Source organism: Ochotona princeps, chromosome 23, assembly GCF_030435755.1.
Source record: "Ochotona princeps isolate mOchPri1 chromosome 23, mOchPri1.hap1, whole genome shotgun sequence".
NCBI lineage: Eukaryota > Metazoa > Chordata > Mammalia > Lagomorpha > Ochotonidae > Ochotona > Ochotona princeps.
In genome coordinates this window covers 4281934-4291303 of record NC_080854.1, presented here as the reverse complement: position 1 = coordinate 4291303, position 9370 = coordinate 4281934, and positions in this window count along the sequence as shown.

Genomic DNA, 9370 nt, shown 5'->3' with positions numbered 1-9370 from the left:
ATCCAGAGCAGATGATGGGGGTTAAGTGGTTTGAGCATCTTTCATGATTGAGTGCTTAGTCTCCATGCTAGTGGGATTGGACACTTGGTAATGAGAGAGAGAGAGAGAGAGAGAGAGAGAGATTATACAAATCCATCAAGCCTCTCTGTGCTCCTGGTATGAGATGTAACCCCTTGACACAGCAGTCTCCCATGATGTGATGCCGTAGAGAGAGAGAGAGAGAGAGAGAGCCCTCGCCAGCACCGAGCTGATGCCAGTGCTCTTGCCCTCAAACATTCAAAGCTAGAAGCAAAATAAACCTCTCCTTTATAAGTAACCTGCGCCCGCTGTTTCGTCATAATAGTGGAAACCTTACTACCATTGAACAAGTCTCACATGAATTTCAAAGAACTAAGATTATTTATGGTGTGTTTTCTAAGTAGAGCAAACTGTAGATCAGTAACAAGAAGTCGCCTGGACTTGTTCCCTGGAACCCCTCGTGAGGCACTTACCTCTAAGCAACTTTGACCAACACCCTGAAGGAAGCATGTCTCACTGTGCTTAGAGGAAAACTGCAAGTGGGCGTCACTCAGGCACAAAAAGAGAACAAGTCTCAAATTGTCAATGTACACCTCTACCTTACAAAATAGAGAAGATCAAATTACGTTAAAAAAAAAAAAAAACAAGCAGAATAGAGAAAATAAAATCATCAAGTGGCCTAAGTGTTTGGGCCTCTGCCACTCACTTGGGAGACCCGGAAGAAGCTCCTGGCTCCTGGCTTCCATCTGGCCCAGCCCTAGCAGCTGAGGCCATTCGAGGAGTTAACCAGTAGAGGGAAGATATCTCTGTATCTCCTTCTCTCCCTCTAACTCGGCCTTTCAAAAAAAATAAACACATATCTTAATAAAATGTGATTTTGAGACCCTACCGTTGACCTACTGAGCCAATAGCTCCAGGGAGGAACCAGCACTCCACTGTAACCTCCCTTCTAGGAGACTGTGATGTCCACTAAACCCTGAGAACCACTGTTTTAAACCAGTAGTTGTTCATCCTGGAGAACCCTGTGTGGGCTTCAGGAAGACCAAAAAGCACCAGTAGTTGTAGCTAAAACTGAGTGAATGTCCGCCATATTTTGCTGAGTGACTAGCATTTATTCCTTTTATCTTCAGGTGGGTTCAGGGGCTGTCCCTTGCGTTTATGACTCCCTTTCCCCTTTGTTCAAGACCTCATTATAGCCTTTTCTTTTCTTTTTTTTAAAAAGATTTATTTATTTTTATTACAAAGTCAGATATACAGAGAGGAGGAGAGACAGAGAGGAAGATCTTCCATCTGATGATTTACTCCCCAAGTAAGCCGCAACGGCTGGTGCTGCGCCGATCCGAAGCCGAGAACCTGGAACCTCTTCCGGGTTTCCCACGTGGGTGCAGGGTCCCAAGGCTTTGGGCCGTCCTCGACTGCTTTCCCAGGCCACAAGCAGGGAGCTGGATGGGAAGTGGAGCTGCCGGGATTAGAACCGGTGCCCATATGGGATCCCGGGGCTTTTAGCCGCTAGGCCATGCCACTGGGCCCAGCCTTTTCTTTTTTAAATAAATGTATACATATATACACATATAACATGTATATACATATATTCTCATGGATGAACTGTAGCATGGAGACTAGCGTACCAGGAAGTGCAGATCCAATGCAGTTACACATCTCTACTCCTGAGTAAAAGGACTCCAACGAAACAGCTAAATATACGTTGACAATATGAGCCTAGATTATCTGCCTTGCTTATACCTGCGATGCCATGATGCACTTTAATAACAGAGGTGGAATTTGTAGCTGTGAGGAAAGGACTGTGCTTTTGTAAAGTGGAGGGAACCAGCGAGAGGGAAAATGGGAAAGGAGTTAGAAGCAGCGTAGAGATGTATTCCTACAAAACTGTATCATGGAAAATAATAAGAAAAACATTAAAACAACTTTAAAAAATGTTTATTTTGGGCCCGGTGCAGTGGCCTAGCAGCTAAACTCCTCATTTTGCACGCGCCAAGATCCTATTTGGGCGCCGATTCTAATCTCGGTAGCTCCACTTCCCATCCAGCTCCCTGCTTGTGGCCTGGGAAAGCAGTCGAGGACGGCCCAAAGCCTTGGGACCCTGCACCTGCAACAGCATCGGAGACCTGGAGGAAGTTCCTGGCTCCTAGCTTCGGATTGGCACAGGCAGTTGCGGTCACTTGGGGAGTGAATCATCGGATGGAAGGTCTTCCTCTCTGTTTCTCCTCTCTGTGTATCTAACTTTGCAATAAAAATAAATAATTCTTTAAGAGAATATTTATTTTTCCTAAAAAGGCAGATAGCACAGAGAGGAGAGAAAGAAAGAGAATTTTTTGCTCACTGCTTTATTTCCTAAATGGCCGCAATGGCTGGAACTGAGCTCATCTGAAGCCAGGAGCCAGGAGCTTCTCCCACATCTCCCATGTGGGTGCAAGGGCCTTGCTCTGCTGCTTTCCCAGGCCACAAGCAGGGAGTTGGATTGGAAGTGAAGCAGATGGGACTCGAACTGGTACCCATATGGGATGCTAGTTCCAGAGGCAGAAGATTAGCCTGTTGAACCACTGCACTATTCTCCCTATATATATGTAATTATATGTGTTATAGGTATTACATTACATATGTGTATTTTTCAGATGATTACCATGGCTGCCACCTCTGCCTCTGGTCCCCACTGCTTTTAGCACATCAGCATTGTGAGGACACAGGGTCATTTTAAGACCAGACTCTGATCAAAGCCCGTCTCCTACTGCCAAGTCTCCAGGACACTCAGGCAGTCATGTCAAGCAACTTCTCAGGACAGCCATGACTTCCTTTCAGTTACTTCCTTTGCTTCTTTTAAAATTAGTTAATTAATTTATTTGCTTTATTGGAAAGGCAGTTATTCAGAGAGGCGGAGAGACAAGAAGATCTTCTGTATGATGGTTCACTCTCCCAGTGAGCACAACAGCTGGAGCTGAGCCAATCCGAGGCCAGAAGCCAGGAGCTTCTTTCGGGTCTCCCACATGGGTGCAGGGTCCCAAAGCTTTGGGCCGTCCTCAACTGCTTTCCCAGGCCACAAGCAGGGAGCTGGATGGGAAGTGGAGCTGCCGGGATTAGAACCGGCGCCCATATGGGATCCCGGGGCATTCAAGGCGAGGACTTAAACCGCTGGGCCCAAATAAGTAATGAATAAACTTTAAAGAAAATAACTAGAGGGCCTGGCACAATAGCATAGTGGTTGAAGTCCTCACCTTGAATGCTCTGAGATCTCATATGAGTGCCGGTTCTAATCCCAGTGGCCCCACTTCCCATCCAGTTCCCAGCTTGTGGCCTGGGAAAGCAGTTGAGGACAACCCAAGGATTTGGGACCCTGCACCCGCGTGGGAGACCCGGAAGAGGTTCCTGGTTCCCGGCTTCGGATCGGCGCGCACCGGCCCGTTGCGGCTCACTTGGGGAGTGAATCATCGGACGGAAGATCTTCCTTTCTGTCTCTCCTCCTCTCTGTATATCTGACTTTGTAATCAAATAAATTAATCTTTAAAAAAAAAAAAAATAAAGTGTATTCATTACTTATTTGAAAGATTGAGCATGAGCGAGAGAGAGAGGTGTCTTCCACTGCTTCCCAAGTGACCTCAACTGTCCCAGCCAGCAAACACTGGAAGTCTGGAACTCCATCGTGGGCTACATGTAGGAGACAGGGTCTTAAATCCTTGGACCCACCTCTGATGCCCCCCAGGCACATTAGCAGGTAATTGGATCAAAAGGAAAGCAGCCAGAAATCAAATCTGCACTCTGATCTGGCACACTGGCGTGCACATGGTGGCTTTATCCGCAGTGCCACAGTGCCAGTTTCCATGAAGCCTTTGGCGCGCGTCTGTTGTCATTCTCAGCCCGCTCAGCACTAATAAGTGGAACATTCTAGATCTGGCCTGGGCTCTCTTCTTTCCCTGCCCTCTTACAATCTGCATGCTCAGACAGGAATGCCCTTCACTGCTCCTCCCTCCTTCCTCTCTGTGTGAATTCTTTGTACAAGGTGAGGTCAAATAACATGCCTTCTAGGAAGTGTTCGCTTAGGACTACGTTTAAACAGCCAGTTCCCCTGAGCTTCTCTCTGGTAGTAATTCTTAAAAGGTGATGTCTTAGGATTCTCTTTATACTTACAAAAATTCTGGAGGACCCTTCAATGGTTTTTTAAAAAAATTATTATCATCATTTTATGATACAGATTCATAGGTCCTGGGATTTCCCTTAACCCCTCCCTATGTTCCCTCCCCCCCCCCCACTGAGTTCCCCTATATTATTACTATAGTATAGTTTCTTATAGACAGTCATATGACCATCGCGGACAATGGCAGAGAGTCCAGCATCCTATTGTCAAGATATAGTTAACAGTTTCATTGGGAGTCCACCTTTGATCTGGAAGTAGAGATGTATACTGCATTGTATCCTCACATCTGGATATGATAGTCTCCATTACACAGTTACTGTACATCCCCTTAAATGAAAAGCCACACAACAAAATCAATAACAGGAAGAGAAAAAGGAATTAAAATGATATGAAGTTAAATAAAATGCTACTGAATAACTAATGTATCACTGAATAAATGGAAAAGAAAAATCAAAGACTTTTCTTGAAGAAAATGATGCTGCTATACGATCTGTGAGTCAGTGAAGAATTTAATGAGAAATAAAATGTTTTGAAGACTTGGAACTAAAACAAATTAAAACCCATGAGATATAGTTTCCGCTGATCTTTGTTGGTGAAATGTGTCTCCTGTAGGCAACAAAGAGATGGAATTTGTCCCTTTTTCAATCCACTCTACTTATCTATGTTTGATTAATGAGTTAATTCATTTACATCCAGGGTTAACATGCATGGGTGGCAATTTGGACCTGTCATTTTAGCAATGGGTTGTTCACTGATTTAGTCTTACGTTGCTATTTTACTGGGTTGTTCTTCACGTTTACCTTTGGTTTTGGTGGGTGCTATTCCTCTTCTCTGTCAAGACAACATCTTTAAGCATCATTTGTAGGTCAGGTTTGGAAGAGGCATATTCCTTTATCTTTTCGTTACTGTGCAAGAATTTTATTTTATTTTCAAAGACAAAGGTAAGTTTTGCTGGGTATGTTATTCTAGGCTGGTAACTGTTTTGCCTTTAGATTCTGGAATATGTCGCTCCATTCTCTTTTGGCCTGTGAGAGTTTCCTGTGAGTTTCATTGGCAATCCTTGGTATGGCAATTTTTTTCACGTGCACCTCTAAGGATCTTTTCCTTCTGCTCTATTGAAGAGAACTTGATTATCATGTTGTGTTGAAGGTCACTTTTGGTCAAGCCTGTTAGGAGTTCTATGCACCTCTTGGATGTTGTTTCCCAATTCTTTCTCTAGATTAGGGAAGTTTGCATTTATTATTTCATTGATTACACCTTTAATCCCAGTTTCTTTTTTTGTACCTTCTGGGACTCCCGTAACTCTTATATTTGGGCTTTTAATTGAATCTTTTAATTCTTGAATACTTTTTTTTTTTAGCTTGATCTAGCTCTGCTTTCAGCTTTTTGTTTGTTTCCCCTAGTGACAGGAAATATCTTCCAATTCTGAGGTTCTTTCTTCTGCCTCCTTCATTCTATTTTGGAGACTCTCCACTGTACTTTTAATTTGTTCCACTGTAGTCTTCATTTCTAATGTATCAGCTTTCATTTGAATCATTTTCTGTGTGACATATTCCTTAAATTTCTTGAAAGCCTGCATTACACGCTTCTCATTGTGGAAAAGAAGCTTTATAACAAGTGTTTTGAATTCTGTATCCCCCATTTCCTTGATGTCTTCCTCAGTTAACTCTGAGGTTGGCAAAGGGTTTTACTCCTTTGCAGAGGAGTTTTCAATAATATTCATTATGGCTTTGTCTCTTCTTTTGCTCTTGGTCATTGTACTTCTGGTTAACAGATTCTTCTCCTTGGGGCAGGTTTCTAAGCTGTGTCACCCACAGGTCTACAGCTCAGTTTCACTTATTGCACTTGGTACACAGCTCTTTGTTTGCAGTCACTTGTGCAACTCTCTCCAGCAAGTTCCAGGTCTGGGTTCTTATGTTAGCTTTCCACCATGGTATCCACTGCCCCAGCTCCTGGTTCACCAGCCTCCACCTCCTGTGACACCACGCTGAAGCTTCACTGTTGTCTGTACAACCTTTTTGTTATTTTTGGTTGGAGCAGGTCCCAGGATTAGGGAGACACCAGGAGTTCTATATAGCTAGGTTGTTGTTAGTGGTACTGATCTTTTTTTTTTTTTTTAAAGATTTATTCAGTTTATTACAAAGTCAGATATACAGTGAGGAGGAGAGACAGAGAGGAAGATCTTCCGTCTGATGATTCACTCCCCAAGTGAGCCTCAACGGGCCGGTGCTGTGCCGATCCGATGCCGGGCACCTGGAACCTCTTCTGGGTCTCCCACGTGGGTGCAGGATCCCAAAGCTTTGGGCCGTCCTTGACTGCTTTCCCAGGCCACAAGCAGGGAGCTGGATGGGAAGTGGAGCTGCCGGGATTAGAACCGGTGCCCATATGGGATCCCGGGGCATTCAAGGTGAGGACTTTAGCCGCTAGGCCACGCCGCCGGGCCCGGTGGTACTGATCTTGCCAGAACCTGCTGGCCATTGGGTCTGGGGGCCACATGGACCTATTTTTTAAAATTATTTTGTTTTGGTAATCTTTATATAGTTGATTAAGGCACAAAGGGTCAAGGGTTACAGGAAAGTAGGTAAGACCATTGATTCCACATTAATATTTTTTTCTTTTTCTCTTTGACAATCTTCACATAGTTAATTAGGGCACAAAGGTTCAAGAGCTGCAGGAAAGTGGGTAAGACTATCACTTCTACACATCTTATTTCTGTATCTGGGGCAAAGAGGGAGGTAAAGGTAAAAGCCCCACCCAAGTCTCCCACCCATCCCAGGTCCCAGATGTGGGTCATGCTCCGAGGGTCTTGCTCAAGTGGTTTTTATAGTTCAACAGTTATGAATTGCTGCCAGTCTCGCCATTCCAAGCACGGTGAGGTCGCTGAAGATTGGTCTGATTGACTTAGTCCATCTTAGAGTTTCTCTTTGCCCTGTTTTTTACTGCCAACATATGGCTGGGGTAATTGATTGATTTGTTCTGTCCTCTGTCTTTTCATGGTTAAGGTTCTGAGTTGGGCAGTTTGATTGGGGGCATCCCTAAAGAAATTTTGTCTGAGGTGAACCCAGACCAGATTCTTGTGTGTACTTGCCAGTACAGTGCCGGTACAGTCCATCGCCCCAACCAGCTGGTAGTTGCAATTGCTGGGTCGGTTCTTTCTCCAGCCCTGTCTTCACATGGACCTATATTTTTTTAGTGTTTTTTTTTTTTTTTTATTGATTACATTGCATTATGTGACACAGTTTTATAGGCAATGGGATTCCTCCCAAACCCTCCCTGAACACCCCCCATGGTGTATTCCTCCACCTTGTTCCATTACCACAGTTCAAATTCAGTTGAGATTCTTTCATTGCAAGCAACTACCGATCATAAATTCCAGTATCTTATTGTCCAGATAAGTTCGAATGTTTCTTGGGGAGACCATCTCCGGTCTGAAGGTAGAGCTGGCAGAGTATCATCCCAATCAATTAAAAGCCCCGACATTACATCAGTAACAATTTATAATGTTATGGAATTAGTTGACATGGTATTGAGTAACCAATATGTTAAAAGTGAAAAAAGAAAAAAAGAATGCAAGTTCTGAACCACATCCTGTGACTTCTTCATTGACATTTCAATTATTAGTTTATATACAACCGGGTTCTATACACCTTAAAATGGCTATAGATTGGGCCTGGCGGCATGGCCTAGCAGCTAAAGTCCTTGCCTTGAACGCCCCGTGATCCCATATGGGCGCCGGTTCTAACCCCGGCAGCTCCACTTCCCATCCAGCTCCCTGCTTGTGGCCTGGGAAAGCAGTCGAGAACGCCCCAAAGCCTTGGGATCCTGCACCCGCGTGGGAGACCCAGAAGAGGTTCCAGGTACCTGGCTTCGGATCGGCGCAGCACCAGCAGATGCGGTCACTTGGGGAGTGAATCATCAGATGGAAGATCTTCCTCTCTCTCCTCCTCTCTGTATATCTGACTTTGATTAAAAAAAAAATAAATAAATCTTAAAAAAAATGGCTAGATTACTATTCAGCTGTCTCATGTCTATTTTAATTTTAGTGTTTAGCTGTTTATAGCGTTGAAGCATGATTTTGCTGAACCTGGTTATTTTTTAGGTAGTCTAACTCTATAACTCTAACAAGACATATGTCAACAGTTTAGGTGAACGGTTTTAGGAGGGGTGTGCAGAGAAATCTTCAATACCCTAGTGAGGAGTAACTAATCTTTGTGTCCCACCCAGTGAGGTATAAGTGCCTCCACGCTGACCGTTTCCTGTCTGGTTCTAAGCTTTCCTTCTTGTTCTCTATTCTAGTTTTGTTTGTTTGTTTGTTTTGAGGGGTTTCTGGAGCGATCCTGATAGTCATTACGAGAGAGGGTGGGGACCCAAAGTCGGAACCAGGCAAGGACCAGAGAAAGCTCCTCTCCCTAGTCCTGAAGGAAGTTTACTATTCTGTTTCTGTGGACCGCTCAGGGATCCTGGTTGTCGTTCCGATGACCTTGGATGCTGCAAGACAGGATTTGGGCTTCTTTCATCTCATGTGGTAGATTCAAATGGGGGTAGGTGACCTTAGAGTTCTTAGCCTCTGAAGGCACTCCATTTCCCCGTGGCACATGGACCTATTTTGAACCTGTACGATGCCAAAGTATTTTCCCTGTGGGACCAGTACAATGCACCAATCTTAATGAGTTTTCTCCCAGCTCAGCATATGCACTGTTGTCCCTGCAGTCTTTTTTTTTTCTTTTTAAGATTTATTTATTTGATTACAAAGTCAGATATACAGAGAGGAGGAGAGACAGAGAGGAAGATCTTCCGTCCGATGATTCACTCCCCGGGATTAGAACCGGCGCCCATATGGGATCCCGGGGCGTTCAAGGCTTAACAGAATACATTTAGATCTCACATGCTCGTGTGTTCAATCTGTTTTGTTGTTTGGATTGCAATAAATGAGGGACATCTAATCTCTCACAGATAAACAGAAGGAGGGAAAACTATTTTCACAGCTTTTCTAGGTAATTCTTTTAAGGAATGACTCAAAACATTGTCCCGGGAGACTGATGAGACCCTGCCATTTTAAATCCAGTGCCACCTTAAACACCTGCTTCCCCTAGGTCTGCAGCCCGTTAAGGCCCACTTGTGTAAGCTTTGCATCCTTTAAACTTCCTTCTCTGCCAATCCACTGTACTTCATGACACCATGCCTGACATGGCCCTATTCATTAAT